The sequence below is a fragment of the Anser anser genome (assembly GCF_964211835.1).
Source record: "Anser anser genome assembly, chromosome: 3".
NCBI classification, from domain to species: Eukaryota; Metazoa; Chordata; class Aves; order Anseriformes; family Anatidae; genus Anser; species Anser anser.
In genome coordinates this window covers 56,075,473-56,102,689 of record NC_139722.1, presented here as the reverse complement: position 1 = coordinate 56,102,689, position 27,217 = coordinate 56,075,473, and the positions used below count along the sequence as shown (strand labels likewise).

The 27,217-nt window shown below is 37.3% G+C and overlaps 1 long non-coding RNA gene across 1 annotated transcript; it reads right to left on the bottom strand.

Moving 5' to 3' along the window:
* Positions 1 to 870: 870 nt before the first annotated feature.
* LOC310897251 lies at positions 871 to 16,063 on the bottom strand. Its single transcript, XR_014582162.1, has 3 exons — positions 11,107 to 16,063; positions 9,817 to 9,936; positions 871 to 2,637 (listed from the first exon to the last, which is right to left on the bottom strand). It is a non-coding gene; the product is annotated as an uncharacterized lncRNA (long non-coding RNA).
* Between the last annotated feature and the right edge of the window lie 11,154 nt (positions 16,064 to 27,217).

Below are 27,217 nucleotides of genomic sequence, written 5' to 3'. Positions count from 1 at the left end.
GACATTGCAGAGAAGATGGGGGAGCAAAGGAGAAGAGGTGAGGCATGCACTGAGGCACACAGCAATGCTGATAGCAGCAAAGGGAATCCTGCTTGTTGCACTTAGCCTGTTCAAGAAGAAACTCCAGCATCTGTTGTGAGTTGTTCTTGGTAAACAACTGGGCAGAAGAGATGCACTTTCAAACAGATGAAAATACCAGAGGACTGAGCATACTCTGTGCTGAAGAGAAGAAATTGAGAGCTCATGTCCCTGTCAACAGATCATAAATGCAGGGGAAAAAAAAATGGAATAAAGAGGTAACACCCTGGTGTGGCCAGGGCTCAGCAGGTCTTGCTCTCACCAGTCCTTTTTATGTTAGCAATAGTGGGGCATGTGGGCACTTCATGGGGACCCTTCACACTGGGAAGGTACCTTCCTAACTTCTCCTTCAGTCTGGCCAAGTTTACCAGCTGAGCCTAGAAAGGCCCTGTAGCTCCTGTAAATGAAAGTAGCACATGCACTGTGTTCGACCAGTCTCTTTTACAGCAAAAAGCCCCCCAAAGCCCCTTTCCACCTGTAAAGATCTTTCGAACACTGACATTCCCTTCTGGCCTTTAGCTCTCAGCATCTGTCAGTGAATTATCTTATTGAGGTGATTGCATCAAACCTAAACAAGCTTACATGTTTCTACACACAGTTCAAGGAAAAATGTCATGCAGACATGAAGTCTTGATCCACAAAGTCAGGGGAGTTTTCATATTGCGCTTGAGAAGTAAGGGAACTCACTTAGTTCTCCAGCTTCTGCAAGAAAGGGAGAATACTTCTTGCAACAAAGGTCAGCGTAGACTAACACAGCAGTCCCTCTGGCCTTAAAAATATATATGAATCTATAAAGCTTAATGTCTGTGAAAAGGTTAACTGCCTCACTGTTAATAGTGAAATAAAAGGAAGCAATGACATACCACAGTGCTGACTAAGGAACCTCCTGCCAATGAATTACTAAAATTCAGAGAAAGGCAAAACCTACATCATCAGATGAAACAGATGTGTTTTCAAGGTCTGAACATTTTGTCAGAAATCCATAGAAAATGAAGCTGAATTTATAGAAAATACATTTGATGAAGGAGCAGCTGTACTTCTGCAGGTTCTCTGCCTTTCAGGATAAATGCTTTTCAAAATCAGAGGTATCTTGTAAAAAGGCACCCTTTGTTACTGGACAGAAATCATTTGATACTCCAGCACCACAGAAGTGTTAAGTAAATCTCTGAAAACTAAGTAAATCTAGGTCCAAATGCTATGAGGTTTTAAACTGTTAGGACTACACAAAATGAGTCCAGAAATTACCTGAGTCTGTTGCAAGAGAACTTTACAGAATGAATTCTGAAAGCGTATTTTGCATTAACACTTCCTCTGACTTTCACCATATGGTTTCATAGTCCATGAGATAGAGGTAAATTTTAATTCAGCAGAAAAGCATTCAGCTTTTTGTCTGCCACAAATGCTAATGAGAATCTTTTGGCTAAAACTCTTCCCACTAATCTGAAAGTTTAAATTTAAAAGTCAAAGTGATACCATGGCATTTGAACACAATGAAATAAATTCTCAGGGCACTATTTATTCAGCCACTGAAAATCTAGTTGTGGAGCCTTAGAAGTCCTCCCAATTACATTTATTATCATTTATGAAGAACAGAAAACTACACTGGCTGTTAAAATAGCAAGAATCCAGCCAGACTCTCTTGCAATTTACTCTTGAAATAACCACAAAATCAAACCGAGGCAAAAAAAAAAAAAAAAAGACTGATTCAGGAGTAAGATTCTAATCTTCGGTGAGATACAGGTGTGGTTTGCACCAGTTACTGCCTTCTAAGTTTGTTTCTACCATGAAGCAATGGTAATATATATATGTGTTATACATATATATATATATATGCATATAAAAGAAAGGAGACAAGAAATCCAATGATTTTGCACACATACAAGTGAAAAAGAAAAAAAAAAAAGAATATGTGGACACCATGTAAAATGGGTTTGAGAATTTATTTATTGATTGATTGACTGATTGATTTTATCAAAATCATTAGCTGATCCTCCAAAACAGTCTGAGAAACATTGTTGTAGAGCCAAGGGTGACACACAAGTCTTCTTACTCTCAGGAGCTGAATGTCTCTTGTAAGTCAAAAGTCTTTGGCCACTTATCTAGTTCTAAAGGATTTTTGAAAATAGGCCTCAGAAGAGTTGTGAAAGAGTAATTGTTTGCTTTCTGAGAAACAGTTATTTTATGACAGGTAGCTCCCATGTCGTGTCATTCAATTCACAACAACCCTCCTATCACAAGCTGGCTGGTCCAAAAGGACTGGAACGAAAAACGCGATAGCATATTTTCTACTACTTTTTTGTAACACTCTCCTACAGAGTCTGTCCAGGCACAGATTTAATGTTGTTTTCTTCATATATTTGCAACAACAAATTGTTTGTCTTTCACAACCCTTATGAAAGTTACAAAAATATAATATGCTTAAAGAGACTTTACCAATATCTTTATTGTATGGCCAGCTGCCATATTAAAAATGGAAACATTTCCTGAATAGTCAAGAAAGAAAAGTAGATAATTGGATTTTCTTCTGCTTGTCAGGAACATATCACTCAACACCAGGCACTGAAAGGAAGAGATACCACTGCTTAATAAGTCATGGTAATTCAACAGCTGACCTAAAAGTCTGTTGGACTGTGAACAATAGGTATCTGCTAAAGATTTCTCACTGCTCCTGATTATATTACCAAAGCCTTGTTTAGAAAAAGTCACAAACATTCAGCAGGATCAAACACTTCCTTCTGTTGTCTGGATTTATGTCCATGTAACTCCACCAGCCTTAAAAATTTATCCCTGATTTATAGTAGTAAGAGATAAGAATCAAGCCAAAGATTTCTTAAATTAAATATTTGCCATATCATGTGGTTATTTCAAACTGAATCTAAGAAAACCCAATATGTTCTGCTTGAGCATAAATACAGGTTAAGGACAATCCACTATATGTTCTTCTTGAAAACTGACGCAAAGGAAGATGAGCTGCAATAAGTGGAGGTCTAAGATAGTAAGTACATAATGGACAGTGCTGAAAATTATTCCTTCATTAGTCAGGCTAAGTAAATCTTGTTCTATCCACTAACATTTTTGTTCTAAGGGAGCAGATTCTTTTGCTAAATTTTGGATATCTAAACAAATTTCCTGGTTTAAGAAAAAAAAAAAAAAAGCAATGTCCATTATCCAACAATCTTGTAATGAAGTCAGAAATGAAGTACTTGAATTTTTTTCCATTATTTGTATTCTGTTCATTTAAAAATAGACTATTTTTAAATTTTCTTTTTAATAATCTCTTTAATGTTTTTCATCAGAAGTTTGATTCTGAAATTCATTGTTTTCTTCTTTTATATTTCCTCTTATTCTTTCCCATATTTTTATCCTATATTTTTTTTCTCTATCCCTGTCTATCATCTCTACCTCTTGCCATCATCTCATCATGTTGTTTTTTTTTGTTTTTTTTTTTTTTTGGTCAGTTGGAGTGAGAGCTGGAACAGGAAAAGTAGGAATGAAGGTGAACGAAAATGAAAAGAATAAACAGAAAATGAAAAAGAAAAAGCTAATGCATGAGACAACTTTATATTGTAAGTCGTTAGGGAAAATATATATCTATATATTTAATACCTATTATTCTGAAAAGTTTGGCCAGCTGTATTTTCTGGGGTCATTTAAGTCTCTTTTCTTTGCTACATATGAGACTATACTGGGTATCAAATTACTAACTGCAAAGGACGATAAGTGCTAGATTAGGAAAACAGGGAAGATCTGGCTGGCAGTTGGCTAGGCCATGGGGCCCATTCCCTTCTTGGCAGCATATCCCAATGCAGCCTACACCTTGAACAAGGATTGTCTACTTCTGACAACTGTCATAACTGCAACAACTATACTGAAGTCAGCAGCTGTGAGGAACTTGCCCATAGATAACTGTAGCCAGTGTCCTAGCTCCCCAGGCACCTGAGCATCAGCTAGTGTGGACTGCACCATTTGCATTCAGACAGCTCAAAAGCCAAGTACTCCAAATGTCTCCTTTACAAAGCAACCAGCTACTTCTCGAGAGACCATGCTGAGACTTTGCAGGGAATCTGAGAGTTGTGTCACTTCTCTCTTTCCTCCTTTGTGCAGTTCCCTGCAAAGGCATAAACTATTAAATGTAATATTAACATTAAAGATAAAACAATTAAATAAGCATATCACATTATTTGCACTGAAAATATACGCCTGCTATTGATTACTTAGAAAAGCCTCCATTTAAGAATGCCATGGTCACTCCAGCCACCTTCTGACTGCCAGGATTTGTTAGCTCATCTTACAAGGTAGGGACTATGTTTTCCCCAGTTTTACTTTGAATCCATATCTCCAGTACCGCAAGTTATTTATATGACAAGTTTGTTCAAGTGAATTTTATTTGCCATTGAAGTGTTGAAAATAAACTCACAGATGTTTGAAAAATTAAACTTGACCTTTCAAACCTGGGGAATGTCATACTTCATTTGACAACTCCTTCCCATGCAAGCTCCAACTAATAACGAAGTGAAAGCAGAAGTTACATCAACTAATTTAAAACAATTCATGCATTAAAAATTTGAATATTTATCATCATTTTGTTTATTAACATCTATTATCTCACTTATTTTGTCTCTATGACATGCGCATACACAGCTGACATCAGCATATGTAGCAAATGGCAGTGAAGGCAAGTATCCACAAGACAAACATCAGATTGAGTGGATAAAGATGCAGAACATCAACTCTCTATTTCTGAAGTGGAGAGTCTCCATTTTAGAAGAACCAATCAGAATGGTAAAAATTAAAAGGGATGGATTAACCACATGCTGCAGTTTGATTCAGTTTTTATCAAAGTCAGTGTTCTGCCTTTGCATAGCAACCCATTATCACAGTGTGCTTATCCGCATTTCTCTTTAACATTACTGCTTGGACTTAATTGGCAATACAACTGAATGGTCAGGGTTAGTGACACCAGCAAACATTTTCTTAAGAAAAACTACATAATGCAGGATCGGATCAGTAACAGTAGAAATGATATCACAGCAGTAACTGCAAAAGTTTCTTTTATTGTTCTATAACAACACTTATTTAAGCTCAGAGACATCTATCTAGCTTTACTGAATTTGTTTCCAATACAAAAGACTTCAGAATATCCCTTGTCTCCTTAATTGTATGTCTTATTCATTAATGTTTTATATTGATCCTTTACAAAAGCACATCAGTAAGTTGTTTTTACACAAAAGTCTCATGATGAAAGCCAGTGTCAAATTTCAGTCAGCTGAAGCCAGTATAAAGGGTCTAATAGATTTCAGTGGACACTGCATCATATCGTAAATGCCAATAACTCTTCAGAATAGCTATGAAAACACTTGAAAACCAATTCAACATATCAAGACTAAAGGAACTAACAGGCCATTTTCCCACAATTTCTATTTTCAGTTTATACAGTGCTGGGAGGCCATGGGATAGACTTGACACTTGGCATTTTCTTTTCCTTCTCTGTGTCTTTGCAGAATTATGCCTGACACCCTCAGGCTGTCACTGAGGTGTGTATGGAGGGCAGAACAGAATAAATGCACAGGGAAAAAAAGAAAGGTGATTCCAGCAGATGACAGTCTCCTGTTAGTCTGTCAGAAGAATTTGTGTGTTGAGTACTTTTGCCACCATTCTTGTCAGTTTCAGGTTTGCATCTTGGGAGTTTACAGAAGTCCTTGTCAAAATAATACAAGCAGAATTATAGAAAGAGAAATGAAGGAGACATCACGAAAAGGGAGACTTAAGTTTAATTGTGAAACTGCGCTTTTCCATTTAGAGAATTTTTTCTGCCAGCCAGTTGCAAGGTGACACTTGACTCTTGCTGGTGTCCTTTAGCACAGCCAGATTACAGAATAAGAGGAAAACTGAGGGAGGTGAATTTCAAAGCCACAAAGGAGGAGTTGGGCTTTTCCTCTGTGCAGGGTAACTAACTTTCTTTAGAAAATCTTCCCAACAAGGATACAGTCCAGTTAGGACTTTTTTTCCAGTTGTCTGGGTAAGTCTAGGGAAGACTCTGTCCCTCCCAGGAATGTGGTTTTGTGCATACAATTAAAACTACAAATTACAAGCATATGTTGGTCCGAGATGATCATCTTAAAAGAATCATCTTAAAGAACCAGGAGGGAATAATTACCCATATGTAGGAAGGTACAAAAGGGCCTAGAAAGAAAAGGAAAGAAAAAAAAAATAAAATAATAATAAAAATAAAATGAGAAGATTTTTAGAACAGAAAATAAAATATGGGCTGAGAGCACTAGAAATGCTTCCTTACAAACAGTGAAATGGTGGGCTCCTTGAAACCCTAGAGACTTGGACAAGGAAAAAAAATCAATTAAAGACTTTTTTTTTCAATCTTATGTATTTACAGACTGTATTTTAAAGTTAAGCTGTTTGGTTTTGTTTGTTTGTTTCCTTGTTTGTTTGTTTAAGGTGCTCATCTCTAAGTATCCATCAGTCATTAATTTCTACACTACAATTCATGAAAACATTGTCCTCCTCTCTTCTCTATAGTTACATAGCATCCACATACAAATTAAAACAACAGGTTGTGTAGAAAACTATTACTACAAAATTCATCCCTGTAGATTTCACCTATTTTTTCCTGCAGACAATCACTTAGAAAAAATGAAACCCAAAAAACTCTTCAGGCTCTTCAGGTCTCTTCAGGCTGTCAGCAATTATTCCATTAATCATCTATAGTCCTTGGATTATTTTTTGTAAATCAGAAATGTTAATGCTTCATTTGCCTCTAGTTTCCGTGGTTTGGGAGCAGAAAAATGTGCCTATTTCCCTCTCGACAGTTATATGATAAGTTTTCACTCATTTAAAGTAGTAAAGAAAATGTTTACAGTTTGGACTTTTGTTTTGATTATCTATTTGACTCTTGTCCTATATGATGCATGAAATCTTCCTCCCTCTTCCTATTACTGCAGATAATTTTTATACAAGTCCCAATATGTAGTTTATCCCAAGCTCCAGAACAATTGACAGGGAGCAAGAGAATGAATGAAAACTGTAACATCCCCCATTTGTATAGAATCCTTTGGATTTTCTCTGTAAGAACTATTTAAAACACAATGTACATAGCAAGAACAAGGGGCTAATGCAGTCAATAATCACAATTCTTAACTCTGTACTCAAGGTAAATAGCAGACCACAAACTCTGATGTAACCAGAAAAGGATGAATGCATGGTATATTGTAGCAACACTACCCCACATTCTTCCAAAATGTTTATCGCAAACTAGTCAATGGAGCTTTAAATTGGATTTACTTCAATTCTTTTGCAGACAACACTGGGAATACAAGTTCTGTGATTTTGATCAAACTGAGACATGTTTATCCATTTGCAGTTATAACCCCCTAGGATGTGTATCATAATATATAACATTTTATATGTTTGAAGTAACTCAAGAATACCATACTAGACTGAATATCAGTGCAAGAACATAAGAGAAAATAAGCCATATGCTAGCTGGTATAATTTTTTTTTTTATGAGTGTACATGAGTAGCATTTCATTTGGAATCAAGTCCTTTTGGCAGAAGAGGCTTGAGGTCTCCTCTCACTTACTTCTTATCAGTATCAGTCAGTTTACCAAAATCAGAATATTGACATCTCTGAAATACCACTCTAAGACAGGAAGAAAGGGAATTATTGACCTTCGAGTTACTAGAAATGGCATGGTAAACATTGTCTCTGTCTACATTTCCATTTTAAATGTCTATGACTTGTTAGGGAGGTGTACACAAGCCATTAGCTATGTTCTCCTCTAGGAAGTTCAAGAAATTTATAGATAATAAATTCATGGAGCTCTGCTTAGGGAGGGGTGATGAGCCAGCTAATATTATATTATGAGTTATATTATGAGTTATATATGAGTTATATATGAGTTAGGATTGGTAGACAGACCAGCAAGGGTAAGGTTGGGGTGGGTGTCTGCTACAGACCTGTATCAGTAAAAGTGATCATGAAGTAGGTGCAGTCTTCAGACAACTGAAAGAAGTCCTGTGTTTGCAGGCCCTGGTCCTCACGGGGGATTTTAACTACCCTGATGTCTGGTGGAAGGACAACACAGCAGGGCACAAGCAATCCTGGAAGTTTCTGGAGTGCATTGATGACAACTCCCTAACACGGGCAACTGAGGAAATAATGAGGAAAACAACTCTGCTGAACTTCATGTCTGCGAAGAGGAAGAACTGATTGGAGATGTGAAGGTCAGGGGAACCCTGTTATAGTAAAACTAGGTAGCTGGCCATGGCCCTGATCAAGGTGATCCTGCTGTCCCTGCTCTGAGCCAGAGGTCTAGACTAGTTGATCTCCAGAAGTCTTTTCCAACCTCAGTTATTCTCTGATTCTGTGATCTTTAGCCTTAGGATAACATTTCTCCCAAGCTCTCTTTCCTATAAAATTCTGGGAACTATCTAAAACACAGCATGAACTGTTCCAGTCCTGTCTTGAAAATTACAGGGATAACTCTCAGGAGTTATTTCAACATTTGTAAAATGTAGTTTAATCTTTCAATGACAGTATATTTTATAGGTCTGTCAGAATAGAAGTAGTCAAATATGTTGTCTTAATAACTCCAATAAAAACCTCCACAAAACCAAATATGAACAGAGAAGAAAATCAGACAGTAACCAACAGTTCTAAAGGATTCAAGGAAATAAAGACATCATCTAATCCAGTCTGAAATCTCATTATGTTAGGAAATCTCAGAAGATACTCAAATATCATTAAAAATGAGACAGCTTGCTTGTTGAAATCTACAGATCATATTCTTTCATACATAGGTTTTTATTCTTGTTCATGTGAATCTAGTAGGCAAGTGTAATTTCTACCTATGATTATTCTTACATCACCCAGAGACACTATGTTAGCGAGCACAAAATTGGAGACATTCTTTACATACTACTGAGATAGCAAACTTTCATTAGTTCAATCTTATTTCCCTGTAGGTTACCCTTGGCCTGCATCCATCTCTCCACCCATTGAGATTTAATATTCCAGCTTTTGCAACACTGTCTGGAATTACATGGCGATGACCCCATGATCTTACAGTAACCTGGTTCATTCTTTTCTACCTTTTATTGCTCCTCTGAATTGATATTTGTCTCCAGAGGAAATGAAACTTGAACATCAACTTTCCTGAATGCAAGTGCTTTCTCGCACATTTTTTAACTGATCACAAGGCTAGTTTTATAACTTACATATTCCAAGAATGTAATCACTATCCCCCTCTGAGAGTCATAGCTACTGTTTCAAAGAGAAAATCAAATATTTACAGGGACACCAGTGCAACAGCTGCCCCTTCTCTCCCCAGCCTTCCTACTGTCAAGGAAAAGATATAGACAGGAACTTCAAGCACTTTAAAATCAATGGAACTTGTGCTCTTGTATCAGTTGGGTGCTTATAAAAAGTCATGTCTCAGAGAGCTGAGCACAAGACTGGAGAAAATCGCGCACCGTGGTCAAAGAAGTTCAAAAATCTGGCACCTTATGGAGCATGAATGCTCTCAGATTAGATATAGTTTCTACCTCGGCACTTCCCTGTTCAAATCTGCAACATTTCTGTGGTGTTACTGAAGTCTTCAGAGACGCCCCATGAAGCACCAGTCACTGGATTAAGCCCTTGATTTATAGAATAACTCATAACTGTATGATGCAATATGATGGGTGGGGTGGTATGGAATTTGGCACCAACTCTTGGCTACTTACCACATTTCTGTCAAGGCATCCAGGCACATGAGGCCCAGGACTCTTCACCTTAGTAGACCAACCAATGCTCCTGCCTGTGAGCTGTGGGACTTGGGCACTTCCCCAGTGGCCTCCCAAGATCTGGAAAGGGCAGCCAAACAGACAGTACTAATTCGACGGACTCTTACCATAGCTTGTTCACTCCCCAGCTGAACATTCTCCATGGGAGACTGTATGATTACAGTTTGACTGTTTACAAGGCATAAAAAACAGAAGTTTAAGCAGGCTTTACACAGTCTCCAGTGGCCTTTGGTTTTTGATATTTTTTTTGTTCATTCGCCTTATCTGTTGCTGGTGACCATCCCCAAACGCAAGCCCATCTATCAACCAGCTTTGTAGTGCCCTTTCATCTAAAACAGGTATGCATCTCTTGCCTCTTTACCTGACTTGATATGCCAGCACACAACAAAAGAAAGTAAATTTATTTTCACAGAACTGGCTCCCACATTAGGCTGCCTGCAACAAGCCACCCTTCTACATACAGGCTGTCTCTGCTGATTATCTAGAATCATGTCCTATTGCAGTTAATGGCAAAACACACTCCGACCACAACACAGTCAGCCTAAGGGAGGATCACACCTATTTAAAAAAGAAAGAAACAGATGTGCTTTGTTGAGAAAAGACCTATATATATATATATACACACACACACACACATATATATATTATGGTTGTAATGCTTTGTACCCTTTATATTGCTTGCAAAATGCCTGAAGACTTCCAGAGTTTTTGCAATTATTGGAGAAAACAGGAAAAAAAATGTGCTGCTTAGAAAGATTAGTATTTTCTTTATCTTTAAAAAGGTATAAAAATCAAAGAATTTATAAAATTTTAATCTGTTATAGAATTGTTAGTTATAAATTATGTTATTCTCAATTATTTTAATTTAAAATATTGACAAAGTGTAAAGATAGTTTTAAAATATTGTATAAGCAATGATATATCCAAAACATCTAGTACAAGAAGACATTACGCATGCATAACTAGCAGACACAACAAAATATGTTCTGCTGAATAGAGGGAGTATGTGGAATTCAATTTTCTTAGCCATTTAGAAATTAAATACCTTGTCTAGGACAACAGTCTCATTACTTAATAAAAAGAGAGCCATCTCCAGGGTCAATTCGCTCACTCTGTCCTGAGATGGATGTTCAAGGTACACAAGATTGATCACCTTTTGGAGAATGTTCTCTCTCTGTGATTTTTCTGACGATAAGGAGCCCAGATAATTATCTTAGGTTAGATACTGACCTTTTAGATTAGCTTGCATTAGATGAAATGTATTGCCCCTCAACAAGGTCTCATCTTTCCCAGGGTTTTCACAGTTTCTTCTGTGGGATAGCTACTGCTCATATAGAACATGAAGAGCAAATAGAAATGAATTCCTCTCAAAGACTGACTTGGATTTCCATTAGAGTCAGTAGAAAGAGACTATTGACCCTGAAATCACAGTCATTATCCTATTCTTGGGATCAGCTCCGCCAAGAGGAGCAGCCTCAGGCTCTGAACCTTACCATTGTACATCCACACAGGTTCACTTTATGTCCTTTGCCTTCTGCAACAACCAAAGTAGCTGCCGGAATATTTCCTTCCGCATTATGAATATTGTACACTTTGCCTCAGTACTGAACAAACAAAAATATTTTAAAATCCAAATCCTTACTGACTCATTTAGGGATTGTGAACTATAAAGATTTTTGCTCCTGGCAATTGCTTCTTTGATCACTCCAGAAAAGCATATGGTAGAGGTAAGTACAGACAAGCAACTTCCTTTTATTTGAAAATGTCTGCTTATCTGTGTCTCAGAAAAGAGAAGCTGATTGAGTTGCTTTTACAGCAGCAAAACTACTGACTCTTCCCTTAGGCTACAGCCAAGATAGCACACATTAAGCCAAAGTGGATCTGCCCAGCATTGCTTGGGGTAAAGCTGGACCCTGGAAACAGGGCTCAGTCTTTAAGGGCTGGTCTTTAAGCACAGGAAGTTCCTGGAAAGAATAAACCTCTTTTGTTCTACTTTAGAGACTTTTTTTTTTTTGTGTGTGTGTCACAGCTGGTCCTTGTTAGTCTTGCAAGTTATTAAATGAGACCTTCTGAACTCAGGGATTATTCAGATCAGCTGGCTCCAGGGTCAGTATGCCAGCAGACTGTTGTATGTTGAATTCCCCAGATTTCACTGAAAAGTTAGTAAATCCAACAGCCTGGCTTTAAAAGAAGTGCACTAAGATACATTCCCTTGGCTCTTTCAGTCGGACCCAATACATTCACCAACATTTGCTCTTACTGCAATTTGGTGTTTCATTCTTAAAGAAAGTGAGTCACTTTGCTCTGACACCGATTTTTGTTTGTCACCATCAGCCACGCTGAAGTTCTGAACTTCTCAGTAAGGTTCAGCTTCTTAATGCACAAGTCAATGGATGAAGTGGTGCCCTCAGACTAGCAGCAGCTTAACAGTTTTTGTAGGTTTTGGCAGACACAAAGGAGAGCCTGAAAACGAACAGTGAATATGCTTTGCAGACAGATTTGGGAAAAGTAATTTTAACTAATCTAAATGCATTCCAAATACACCAAAATTATATCACACCAAGAAAACGGACAGAATGAGATACCTGCAGGTAAACTTAAAGACCAAGTTATGGAGGCTTGAACTGTGGGGTAAGTAGAAGCAGCTGTTGACAATGTAAATCCAAATGAAAGATGATAAATAAACTACACTTTTTAAGGGGCTGGCTGTAAAGAAGAATTGGATAAATCTGATCTACAAGAAAAATAGCATGGCACACAATTTTGTCTAGAGCAAAAATAAAATAGACAAAGATATTGTGGAGATATAGTGGAGAATTGATTTCTCCTACCTCATTCATTGGCTGGTATTCTATCATTATACAGCAAATTATAAAGAACTTTAAAAATAACAGAAAGTGTAAAGATTTAAGCTGTCCATGGGTATGTCATACATAAATATACCCCAATATCACTTGTATTTCATCATTTCTTGTAGCTTCAGTAACATGAAAGCAGTAATTGTAAGGCTGCTTCACTGAACTTCCTTCTGAAGCAGTATATAAAATTACAAGTGATTTAAAAATGGAGGACACAACTGAGTTTTTAGGCTTTTCCTTTACATAGTCCATGAATCCTGAAGATGATGAAAGCCTAAATAAGCCTAAAATAATGTGCTACAAAAGGAGATCATCTGCATACAGAATGGGGTTTCTGTTTTTTTTTTTTGTTTTTTTTTTTTATTTCAAAATACTGCATATGAACCAAGACAGTTGGAATTGCTCCAGTAGAGCAAAACAGAAAAATAACTCATGAATCATTTCTTTCATCTAGAATAACATTCATGTACATCAGTTCCTTAATCCAGCATTCTCAATCAAAATCATAATACTAATGACATCCAGGTCTGTAGGGATAAATTCCCTTCCAAAGCAAAGGATGAAACTGGAAACTAGGGTATTGATGCTGCATATGTCTGTCTTTTTCCCCACCAGGCCAGATAGTGGAGGAAAGCACAGAATTTAAGAGCATATTAAATTACAGTGGATCTCTTTGACTCCAGTGACATATTATGAAAAAATCTTGGCCTCCATTCGAAATTTGATTACAGGAAAACAGAGACTTAGAGAAAGCAGCTTGTTAGAAGAGGTAGCAACTAAACACTCGGTAGGCTGATATTTTTGTAGATAGAAAGTATGTTTTTTCACTGATATTTTTTTTTTAATTACGAAATGGAATCCAAAATATTAAGAAAATAAAATAAAAAAGTATAACATACTTCATGAATGCTAAGGTGCATTTCTGTCAGGAAAAGTAGTTTTTACAAAATGACCCAAAGTCATCTGTCAATAATTTTGAAAATGTTTCAGTGTCCACTGTAATGCTATCAATGTAAGCTCATAATTTTGTTTGCATGAGTACTTATATATGTACCAAGACTGTTTAAATTCATAATTTATATTTAGGGTTTCATGTGAAATGTGATTTTTCTGAACAATTTTACATATTGTTACTTTATGCAATTATTTGGTATAGGAAACTTTTGAGGAAACTTTTCCACACAGCTAGGGTTTTGTATCTCACAAAGATATCAATAGGAGATGTTCTTGTACGTATGTAAGAATTGAAATACTGATATTTGAGATTTTTCTGGAAAGCCACTGGAATATTATTAATTTAAATGAGCACTATGACATGTTCAAGTTGCATCCCCCTTTTGCATTTTCTAAAGAACAGTGATTGCTTGACATTCTCTTATCTTTATTGTGTCTCAGTCATAACGCCCCAGTTAAATTATAGTTTGAGATGTTAGTATTGGTATGTTAATTGCCTGAGCATCAGCTTTTAAATATAATATGACAGCTTTTGAAAAGCACAACTATGTATGTATACTAATGCATTTTTTCTCGGATTTCTTTATTCTTCTAATCTTGCCAATATCTCTGGGGGAAGAAAAAAAAATATTTTTAGAGAGAACATGTTCTTCTACAGATTCTCCTTGTTTAGGAAGATATTGACATAAATTGAGCTTGAAGTCCTTTCAGTTCTAAAGCAGCTTTTTCAGAGAGATTAGAAATAATATTTGCCACTCCCTGAGTTAAAGTCATATTAATTACAAAAGAAAGGTCTGTGCATTTACTGACAAAGCTCTCAGCAAACTCGGGCAATGTGCACAGTAGGTTAATTGAACTTTGCTTTTATATCTGTGCTGAATAGCTTCTAACCCTATCAATGATTGCATTCTACAGTCTAAACCAACCTGTGGTTATTTCTCCAAAAGCGTTGCTGCAGTGAACTGCTCTGTCTTGCCATCTTCCTCTACTATATCTTTCCCTCTCTTCCACCTGTGTAAATACTCCACTCTCCTCTTCCTCATGTTACAACTGCTGCTAAAAGCAGCAAGCTGTTTCAGAGAAGAAATGCAGAAAATAAGAATTCTTGTTTGTTCAGCTATCCAATGGCTTTAGCTCCTGAACAAAGGCAAGAATTACCCTTTTGAAACTCACCATCTCCATGTAACTTCATTTTTGGAGGAGGAAAGAAAAAACTTTTTCCTTGTACTTGGTGGGAGTGAAGTAAAATCTCTCCCTGCTGCACATGCACAAATATTAAACTGGGACAGAGGATAACATTTTCAACATCTAGTGGTCAAAGTAAGACACCTGGGACAAAACAGCATAGATACAAGCACAGTATGATTTACTACTGCTATGTAGGAAAGAGATCCTGGGTCACACTATGGCACTGTGAATAAGTCATCCTTGCTCAGCAATAGGCAAAAAATCTACAAAAAAAGATTGCAATAAAGATAATGAAAAGTGTGGAACAGCTATTTATACTGAAAGTTTAAGAGAAAAGATCACATAGACCATTATTACTTGGTTTGGAAAAGAGAAAAATGAAAGGAAACCTAAAGAGAGGGTCTGAACAACTGGAAAGACAACAATTTTTCAGCACAACAGACCAGAACACACAGTCTCCTGGTTAGAAAACAGTTGTACTCCACACATAACTAAACTGTGAAAATCACTCCCAATGCCAAAATTATTAATAGGTTCAAAAGTAGGCAAATAATGGAGGGTTAAGTTAATTTGTGGTTATTAAACTCATGGCCATCATAAAACCTAAAGAAAACGCTAAGCTGGGGACTGGAAGAAGAGCTGGAAGAAGACTGGAAGGAACACTGCACATTTGTTCAGCTCCACAACAACTGCTACACAGCTTTGAAGGAGGCAGGATTCGCAGCTGGATAGAGCTTTGATCTAAAGGAGCAGGACAAGTCTTGCACTCTTATGATAACCCATAACTGACAAAGTGCTTCTGCTGAGACTTGTTTAAATTCAAGAGTGTGTAAAGTGGCCACCTGCTTCCCTTTTCACCATAATGTTTCTGGTGACAATTGGAAGGTTCAAAATGAGCCAGATTATGTTTTATGCCTTTCCCTGGAGGCCCTTCCTTCTCAGCCCAATAGTAGTCTGAAGCCTATTATGATGTTCCCATCTGTCTTCATCATTGTGCAGCCAAGTTATTTGTATTTAGCTCCCTAACCTTTCTTCATGAATCAATTTCTCTAACTCGGTAATCAAGACTGTCTGACAGGGAGAGAAAGTAAATCTTGCATTTGGAAATAGGGCTTCACACAGCAAACAAGCAATAAGAAATGTAGAATTTCTCTGGGTCCGTTATGCTACCTTTGGGTAAATGTGCATTCTTGCGCGGGGGGGTGGGGGTGGGAATGAAGCAAAAAGAATTGACTGTTCTTGGAAACCGGAGAGGCGAGACTACTAAAAAGTCTAACAGCAAAAGGCAGAAAAAAGATGTGCTTTTTTATTTCCTGGGAGATTAAGAAAAAAACATTGGAGTCCCTTCCTTCCTTCCTTCCTTCCTCCCTCCCTCCCTCCCTCCCTCCCTCCCTTCTTTTCCTTCAATCTTTCCCTCACCCCTCTGTGTTCATGTTGTGATGCTGTGGCTAGACCATGGCTTTGAGATCTCTCAAGAGCTCTTTGAACCTCTAGAGATTCATACCCTAGTAGGCAGGCAAATGTGATGAAGAAGAGACAGAAAAAAAAAAAAAAAAAACTACCAGAATGTAAATTTATACAGATCTTTGACAATTCCCCCTAAAGAAAGTATGTGTTGCTGGGAAGAATGTAAATCAAGTTGTGCCCCATCTTTGGAAATTTTCTTCACTATGGTCAGTGAAATGGATTTTTTGGTTGCCGATACAAAGTAGACTTAGCTGCTGAGACAGAGAATTTCTGTGGAGCACAGCCCACAAAAAGTGCATTTTGTGATGAACAAAGACCTCTATATACTGCATTATCAGCATTTGAAGTACATTTACAGACATCTTTGATAGCATTCATTTTCATGCTTTGTAGATTCCTGACAGTTTAATGATAATAAATTAGAAACAGTATCAGTAGCTTAGTTAAAAGCATGGAGGTGCTGATTCTTATACCATATACTTTTTTAGAAAGTTATGCATATTTTATAGCTAGGAATATATTTTGCCAGTTTTTTTTTGTTATTGTTGTTGTTGTTCTTGTTTTAACTCATTGATTAAATGTTACTTACACAATCTAAGGAAGTTTTACGTTACAGAACACCACAATTCCTGCTGTGAACTTATTTTCCGTAAGTTTTAGTAGGCTAAATTAAAACAAAACCTTTTTAATTAGGAAGGACATACCATTACCAACTTTGTTATTGATTTTGATCTATTTTGGGATACTTAAATTAATGTTCAACAAGTGAATGCATACAGTCTAGTCAGTTATAAAGGTAGTTCTGTACAGGATCTGTACAGTGCTGCCCAAAAATATGAGTGGTTGTTGAGAAGAAAATTTTGGAATCAAATTTAAAGCCACAGACTTCTCATGAAAATGAGCTAACAAGAATCTTTCATTGCCTAGTAGTGAAAGTAGTCATTAATGAAGCATTAATAAAGCTCAATATTTGGAACAGTTGCTTCTAACTTTACCAAGTTTTAACCCTCCACATTTATTTTCTTAGTGTTTCTTTTCTGCTTGAGGGTTGCTTTTATGAAACCAGTTCTGGAAACAAAGATTAAGGAAAAGACACAAAATTGATTTGAAGCAATGCCTTGGATTTGAAGCCAGACCTACTCATGATTGCTTCTCCATGGGATGTTTGCCTTGATTATGTTCACAAACATCTTGGCAGCATTTCTTGAAACAATTATAGATGCTATGGAGAATGGGGCTACCGAGTACCTTTAGTCCCATTGGCTAGTGCTGAAGTGGGAGATTAATGTAACAAGATGCAGAGTCAGATCTTATGGATGGAGAGGTGATATTCTCTCACAGGTTCCTCTGGATTATCTTCTCAAACCAGCACACTTACAGGCAGCAAGATGCATGTGTCCAAGCTGCCTGTCCAGGATTCCTTGTGTAGCCCAGAGGGCAAGTGACAACAGCTACAGAGCCCTCACTATGTCCCCTGGGTTCCTCTTGATTGGCAATGACAGACTGTTTTTTGTGCAGGACTTTTGATGCTCACCGTCAGAGCCAAACAATTATTACAGTGGGATCTTTTGACTCAGAATGTTGCTTACCTCATCCCCCATAAATCTTAGACAAGATTGCCAGGCACGGCCTTTGTTTGCTTCTTCTGGGTATCTTTGTGGCTCTTTTCAGTCTTCCTGTTTGGAAGAGCAGAGCACGTACTCTGCGACCTACAGCCTGCATATAAAAGTTGTTCACTGAACAAGTTAAGCTGAAAATCATCACACAATTATCTAACCAGGACTAAACAGCACAAGTCCATGTGTGGTCTTCTCAGCTTCCATAAACTGATGATCTTATAACTAGGACTGAGGGACTTTAATGAAAAACTTACAAGGTGTGCTGCAAGTTCATTACCTCCAAAACCAATATATTAGAAGCATGAGGATTCCTATGGCACACCAACAATTTTTTTTCCTTCAAAAGGAATGTTACTACCAAAGCATCTTCACTGCTGTTATTTATTGGGAGAAACAAAGCTGGTCACACCAAACCAAAGTTGGTCAGCAGCCATGGACATGGAGGAACAGAAAAACAGAAATGTCTCATTTTTCCTCAGAAGCTCTCATGGACAAAGAGTCTAAGAAATGATGACATTAAAGATCAAATCAAAAGTTTGTTCCAACAGGAATCCATCCTTATTTATGGACTCTCTGATCTTACTCAAAATAGGAATAATCCACAAATTGTAAGTATTCAATCCTACCTCATGTAGATTTCTCATCTTTTCGGTCTATGCAAAATTTCTTGAGTTCTGAAATGAAATAATATTTTATCTGTAAACCTCTTATTCCTCAAAAAACACAAAGGGGTGTCTCAAAAGACAGAGACATAAAATACCTTTCAATGATAGAACTGGCTGGCTTTGGGGCTGTGAAAACTGGCTTTTCTCTACTGTGTGCTGAAGAGAAAGTTGGTATCTGCACATAAATCAATTTTGCTACTGGAGTGCACTGCCTCCCCCTCTACTAATAGCATGATCACTGCTATAAACTTGGCACATTTACCTGGATATTACCGGCATAATTAGTTCTTCTTCAATGCAGACCATGAATTTGTAAATGAGTAGCTATTAGTAGGAAGCATACTGTGGACAGGGGTAATTTAGTTTAATGCAGCCTTCCTGAACTGTATTTTCTATCAATGTCATGTGACATAAACTGATCGATATCTGAAAATCTCTTTATTTTAATACTAGGAAATATTTCCATGAATAATGGGTAAATCTGATGAGAACAAAACATGGTTATATAGAAATTGAAGGGAAATAGAGTGATATTTTCTTTATGATAAAAGATGAAAAAAATAAATAGTAATAAACTTTGTTGACGGAGGAAAAAAATATGCGTCATACTCCAATATGTGAGGAGGTGTGGAAAAATTATAATAAATATGGCTTATAATATAATATTTTAGTAATTCAACTTGTGACAAATTACAGCTTTAAAAATCTCTTAAAATTCTGTTACAGTTGCATTATTTAAACTTTACCTCTGCCATTGAACAAACAATACTGTACTAATGGACAAATAAATCTTTTTCCAGTGTTATTTCAAGACATGAGGATTGGAAAAATTATTAAATATTAGATGATAGTTGCAATATCTGCCTCATTTAGAAGTAGATCTATTCCCAGGAAAATACAGAGAGAATGATAAAAAGGAGATCAATAAAACTCTCCTTATGTATATCATATGAAGGAAATAAAATGAAGATGCAGTAGATGCAATGGGTTCATAGATGGAATTACAAATGGAATATAATTTATCTGTTTCCTTTTTTTTTTTTTTTCCATTGAAAGAACAAAAACAAAACATAAACTTCACAAATTCATTAAAAACATCTAAGGTAAAAATGTTACCCTGCTGAAGCTAAAGGACAGTTTATCACTAACTTCAGCCGGGATAGATGATCTGTTATTCTTAGCATTCTCAGCTCTTGCTAAAATTGGATCTTTATCTTTGTGGATGTAAAAAAAAAAAAAATGTGAACAGGATATAATTCATCTACTAATCTCTCAATACATTTTTCAGTCACTTAGCCCATGTTCAGAATAACAAGTATTGTACCATAATTCACCTGCTTTGCAGCATCACTGCTGCAGACAGTGAAAGTTGTACTGTAGATAGGAAGAAAGCCTATTTTTGTTTTATCTCATTCTACTGATGTAGCTAGATGAGGTTAAAATTATTTAGTTAGAGATGCATGTGTTTAGAATCTGTTAACATTAGCCTTACATATTATTTATTCCAGTTGTACTGACAGGGAACCCCAAGGTAGGAAAGCAGAATGCCGTAAAAGAAATTAACATAGAATATCATCATGGCATGGCTTGGGTTGAAAGGGACTTTAAAGATCAGCTAGTTCCAACCCCCCTTCTGCTGGCAGGGATGCTACCCCCTGGATTATGACTAGGAAAGACTCAGAAGTTCATTTGTATTTCTATGACAAACCCAAGCTACTCATCTCTTTCATACTTCAAGGCCCCAAGGTATCATTTTCATAGCAGCACAGTTTTTCGTTTTGGTTTGTTTCTTTCTTTGTTTTGTGGTTGGCTTTTTTTTTTCATAAAGAAACATGACTTGAAATGCTACACAGTAACTGACCTATGAAAAGTTTCAACTGCTTATTTTCTTCCTCTCTGCTTTAAATTCTATTTATCTAACTGACCCTTCTTCACCATAATATCTGAATATCTTCTTATCAATAACTAGAACAACAAAATAAATTTGTTTCCCACTTCCTAAAAATTACAAATTTCTCTTCTTTCTTAAATATACAGGCAACTTAATTTCTTTTTCAAGTTCAGAGAAATTTCATTTGGCTGCTTTGGTTCTCAGATAATTCATAACTGACTTGGAAAAAAATCAAACTCAGCTTGGATCTAAACCATATCACAAGAACCAAAATCACAGCTGACACTCCTGTTAGCACAGTCAGCAGAGAGACACAGATCCTGCTCCTATAATCATTGTTCAAGCAGAAATCTTATTCTTAGGAATTTATTAAGATTTTTGCTAGCATGAGGACGCTAAATATTGAGACATCTCTATCTTTAATGATACCCTTTCTGTTCCCACAATTGCATTAGTTTAACCTAGAGAATACCTTTTTAACATTTTTTGTCAAGCGCTTATGTAGGGATGTTTATTTCTTGCTTAATTTTGTGGGGTTTGTTTTGATTAGAGTACGGCTTCTTTTATTTAGAAATAAACAGAAAATAAATATTTGAAATAACCTGCTGTCCACCTGACTAAGAATATTCCCAGTGCCCCTTGTACTGATTTTAATGAAGTAGCAAACAAAAGCAACCCCCATGAGTAATTTCAGGTAGGACCCCTTCCCCAGCAGAAGGGTTAATTCTGCCAGGAAAAGGATGGCACTTCGGAGCTACTCCAGTCACTGGTAGGATCTCATTAGTTTTACTTAACCTGTAGGGCAAGCTTGGAAGCCAGAGTTTGTGGTGTGCCCACCTGACAAACTGACTGCTTCCCTTCCCTCCCTGGCACCTCGCCCAGCCGCAGCAGCAGGGCTGTGCAGCTCCACAGCCGATGTCACAGGCGTGCGTGCACAGCACCAGTTGGTGCTAATGCAAAGGGCTTAAGCTCCTTATCTCCCTCCCATCCACAACCTTAAATCCACACTGGATTTTTCATCATATGTGTCCATCCCTTTTAAAAATAGAATAACAACCCTATTTTACCTTTTTTTTTTTTTATTCAGCACCATTATTTCTTTCCTCCCCTCCTTATTGGTTTTACTATTGTGTCCCTTAAATGCTGTCTTTCAGTGAAGGATCCCAGACTTCATCATGCCAGAAAATAAATTATTTTCCTTTGTCAATCCAAATAGTCTCTTCATAGCTGACAATAGCTAATGTATTCATTTCATTGCTGAAAGGGACCCAGACTGTAAAGCTTAATTAATATTTAGTAATCAGCAGAAAATTGTGTGGAAGAAAGCATTTCTCATTAGTCCTAACCAAAACCCTAACCCTAAACCTAACCCTAACCCTAAACTTAACCTTGACCCTAACCCTAAATATAAACCTAACCCTAACACTAACAGTAACCGTACCCCTAATCCTAACTCTAACTGTAAAACTAACCCTAACCTTAACCCTAATACCAACCCTAAACCTAACCCTAACACTAACCATAACCCTAAACCTACAACTAATCCTAACCATAAACATAACCCTAAACTTAACCCTAAGCCTAACCGTAATGCAAACCACAACTCTAATCCTAAACCTAACCATAACCATAACCATAAACCCAACCCTGACCCTAACCCAATCCTAACCCTAACCCAATCCTAACCCTAACCCTAATCCTAACCCTAACACCAACCATTACTCTAACCCTAACTCTAAAATATAACCCTAAACCTAACCGTAACCCTAACCCTAAACTTAAACCTAACCCTAACCCTTATCCTAACCCTAATCCTAACCCTAACCCTAAACATAACCCTAACCCTAAACCTAACCGTAACCATAACACTAACCCAAAGCCTAACCTTAAAACAAACCCTAAATGTAACTCTAACTGTAACCGTAACCGTAGCCGTAACAGTAACCCTAACCGTAAACCTAACACTAATGCTAACTGTAACCGTAACCGTAACCGTAGCCGTAACAGTAACCCTAACCGTAAACCTAACACTAATGCTAACCGTAACCCTAACCCTAACTGTAACCTTAACCCTAACCTTAACCCTAAACCTAACCCTAACTCTAACCCTAACCCTAACACTAACACTATCCCAAGCTCTCACCCTAATGACCCTAACCCTAACCCAATCCCGAACCCTAACCCTAACCCAAATATCAACCATAACCCAAACCCTTACCGTAAGCGTAGTGCTAACCGTAACCCTCACCCTAGCCCTAACCCTAATGACATTAACACTAACCCAAACCTTAACCTTAAACCTAACCCTAACCATAAATCTAACCCTAACAAAAACCCTAAACCTAGCCATAATTCTAAAAACCCTAACCCTAACCTTAAACCTAAACCTAACCCTAACCTTAAACCTAACCCTAAACGTAACCCTGACCGTAACACTAACCGTAACCTTAACCGTTACCCTAACACTAACACTAACCCTAACACTAACCCTAACCCGAAACCTCATCCTAACCCTAAATCTAATCCAAACCCTAACACTAACAGTAACCTGAACCTAACCCTAAACCTAACCCCAACCCTAACACTAAACCTAAGCCTAACCCTAACCCAAACCCTAACCCTAACACTATCCCTAGCCCTCACCCTAATGATCCCAGCCTTAACCCTATCTCATACCCTAACCCTAATCCAAACCCCAACCATAACCCAAACCCTAACCGTCACCCTAACCCTAACCGTAACCCTAACCCTAATGATCCTAACAATAAACCGAAACTTAAACCTGACCCAACCCGTAAACCTAAACATAATGCCTGTCCAAAACACAACCCTAAGCCTAACCCTAACCCTAAACCAAGCCCTAACCCTAAAGTCCCTAACCCTAACCCTAACCCTAAACCTAACAGTAACCCTAACCATAATATTAAACCTAACCCCAACCCTAACCTTAACCCTAAATCTAACCCTAACCCTAACCATAACCATAAGCATAACCAATGTATACTTGTTCTTTTTGCCTTTCCTGTTTCTCTGTTCTATACCTGTATTTGAGTTTATCTGCCATGACTGCCTTTTCTTGAGGCACGGCACACAGAGGTCCCTATTCCCATGCAGATGCCACTGAGTAGCATCCTCCCGAAAGCCACAAGCACAGTGGTGGTATGGGAAGGTTTCCCAAGGGTCTGGAAGTTCAATGTGAGCAGATACAAGAGCCATGACCCACACTGCACACCTGTACTGCTCCTGCTGGTCCCACAGTCATGTTTGAGGGAGTCATTTAGTAGACCAAATAATTCAAGTTAAGATTAGTTTAGTAGAAGAGGAAATTGTTCTCCAGTGGTTCAGACCATTTGAAACTGAGCTAAGTCCATTCTGAGGACACTCCCCTGAATTACTGCCACTGATTTATTTTTTTTCTCCCTTGGCAGTGGAGAGTGAAAATGTCCTAACATCCTATGTGTCCTAAGGTGTCCTAAGCACCCTAGAGATGCAGACTAAGTGGATTGCATCCCATGGTGTAAATGCATCCATCACAGACCTACGTGCCCTCTACCATTCAGCTGAGACCTATCCCATCTGCACAGTTTCTCTGATTTGGCGCTAGCAGATGGAAACTTGGCCTCTCCCCACTCCCATCCCCCTAAATCTAATCCTAATAGGAAAAATTCTCTTAGCATTCAATAGGGGAATGATGCAGTCAGGCCTTCAATAATTTGACTCTGATTTAATACCATCTCTCTTTGTTGGAGGCGCCTGGCATTTCTGTTGTAATAAAAGCTTTCACTGATTAAGCTTTGTTCTCCTGCCAGTTTTTGTTGTTGTTGTTTGGTTTTCCTTTTGGACCATGGCCTAGCCAAACGAATTGATAGGTACACACACCTACTACGATTTTTCACAGACAGGATTTATATGCATGAGTGTGAGAAAATCTTGTTTTGCTATTAGGTTTCCAGCATCAGTACTGCCTTGGCTGAAAATTGTGGGGGCACAGACTACAAAAGAACCCACTGGCTGTCATCCATTAAATAATGATGATGATGATGATGATGATGATGATGATAATAATAATAATAATAATAAATAAAGTCAAAATGAAGCATTTAAAAGATTAAATGTTTTTTTTTTTTTTTTTTTTTTTTTTTTTTTACAGAATAGTCTAGTAAAATGGTTTTGCAGAAACATAATACTCAAAATGCAAAATGCAACTAGCTGCCTTCCTGGATCCAGGCCCTGGAGACCTATCTGTTGTTTTCACCAGAGGTTTCTTTGGAACACTACTGGGGAAGAGCAGAGAGTTATCTGGGAGTCTAGTCAGTTGAGGCAAGGCTACTACATTCTCTTCATAAAGAGAGAAATTAAGCCCTTTCTAGGAGTTTCAAAGCTGAATTTGGTACACAGAATCACAGAATGGCCGAGGTTGGAAGAGACCTTTGAAGATCGTCTAGTCCAAGAGAAAGGAATCTTTTTTACTGAAATGAGTTAATGCCTTTGTCCACTGGAATATGATAATTATGATATATTTTAAAATCTGGAAAAGAACATACATTAACAAAGACATTTATCAGATATTTTAGCAGTTAAAGATTTCATCATCTCATCTTGCTTAAGCTGAAAAGGACAACCCATTAGATAGCAGACCACAGGCAAAAAGAAAAAAAAAAAAAAACTTCCTTGTTTTTCAGCAAGACTGATCAATGAATTGCCATAAATCTCTGAAGTGCAGCTCTACATTCTTTATGGTACTTAGACAAATGTTCCTGTGGCACAACTATGATTTAGCTTTGTATCTGCATAGAAAAGGAAGGGAGGGAGGGAGGGAGGGAAGGAAATCAACTTGCATGTTTTATCTTGCAATGGTCTAATTTGAGAGTGATTCTCTTTGCAATTATTTAAAAATTAAATTGGTTATTTTTAAGATGCAAAACTAAAGAAAGGAGATACTATTCTCACCAGCTTAAAATATTTTGATGGATATTTTTTTCTAAAATAACAGAAAAACAAATTTTACAGGCCATTTTTTTATTTTACTGCTGTAATGTAGTGAAAGGCTTCTGTTCAAACAGAAAACAAAATAAACAAAAAACATTTCCCATGCTGCTTCTGAATAACTCAGACAAATTCAGGCCTGAATCATCACTCTGTATACCACATGCCTGGCCATCAGCCAAATCCTGTCTTCATGGGCCTGATGTAACAGGTATTATTCAGGTATCTGTTGTAAGTTGTTGTTTTAGTTTGTAAACTTGAATAGCCTTGCCTTAACAATCTCTACTTGCAACAAGAACAAAAAGGCACTCTCTCAGAGAAAAAAGGCAATGCCCTAGAAACAAACACTTTGTCTGCAAAGCTTTAAGTCAACAAAACCTTTTTCTTAATTTAATTTTTTTAAGCATGTTTACAGTCAAAGTTTACATATTTTCTTGAAGACATAGATTTTAAAGCACATGTAATTAGAGAAAATAATAGTAGATGGATGGATTCCAAGGGTGGGAATATAAGGTAGTAGGAAATAAGCTGTTGAAGCAGAAGGGAGCATGGTCCTTGGGAAAACTCTGGGCAAACTGATTAAAACTGAGATCCATTTTACCTGCTTTGTAAGCTACAAACTAGGTGTAACTAGGTGTCTCCCTGTATATGGAGAGAATACCCAGAGGGCAATTCATCTCACTTAACTTAAATACCTGTATTTGACTGGGATGAAATAAATGTGCTCTGAAGGTGTCCTTTCTCTCCACTAACCAGATACCTGGTTTAGACCGGATATTTATTTCCTAGAGTTGGGAGCTATCTAAGTTAGGTGAGATGTATGCCAAGCAAAGTGAAAAGGGGTCAGCTAAAGTAAGTGAAATCAGCTGCTGAGAAATAAAAGGGAGGTGAACTGCAATGGGAAACAGGAAAGAATATGGAAGATGGGAAAGAACCAAATGAGGTAATCAAATGGGGCCACACAAAAGGATTTGAAGTGCAGGGCAAAATGATTTTGCAGCAACCAGGTAAGTCTGACTGGCCTGTCATGTGGTATGGAAGGAAATAGAAAAGCTATCTAGCGGGAAGGTTTGTAATAGTGCTGAAGTTGCTCAGTGCATGAATAGAGTCTCCTGTAGGGATGAAAAAGAATCACCGCTCTTTGGGGTATTGTGAAAACACTAAGGGTATTCAGCATGGAATATGCAAAAGATGAGAAAGGCACTGAAGGTGGGAAGAGGTTGTATTTTTACTGCCCTGGAAATAAAAGAGGTAATATGCAAAAAGTGGTGAGAAAAGGTGTTTTGTCTTTGAGCTGAATATGGATGTCACAATGAGAAATAATCTATTGCATGTTTGCATGGATTTTTTCTGGTCGTCTATTGTGCCAGAATTGCTGAGTGAGATACTAAAAACATTTAAGCAGGAAATCTTCAATGGTATGATACCAAAGGGAATCTATTTTATTGAAGGAATAAATAAAACTGACATGATCAAATAAAGAAATCTGCTCACTGATTATGCATTATATCTCCTAGTCCAAACAGTCATACAGTATCTTTACTACTATCAGTCTGTAATATAACAATGAATACAGGCTAAGAATAGACAGAAGATTTGATTCAACCAAATCTTAATTATCAGCTAGTAAATGTCAAGTGACTGTAATGGCTTCCAAGACTGGCTCTCTGGATGTTTTAGGAAATTGTGATTAAGTGCTATAAGAGTCTGTGG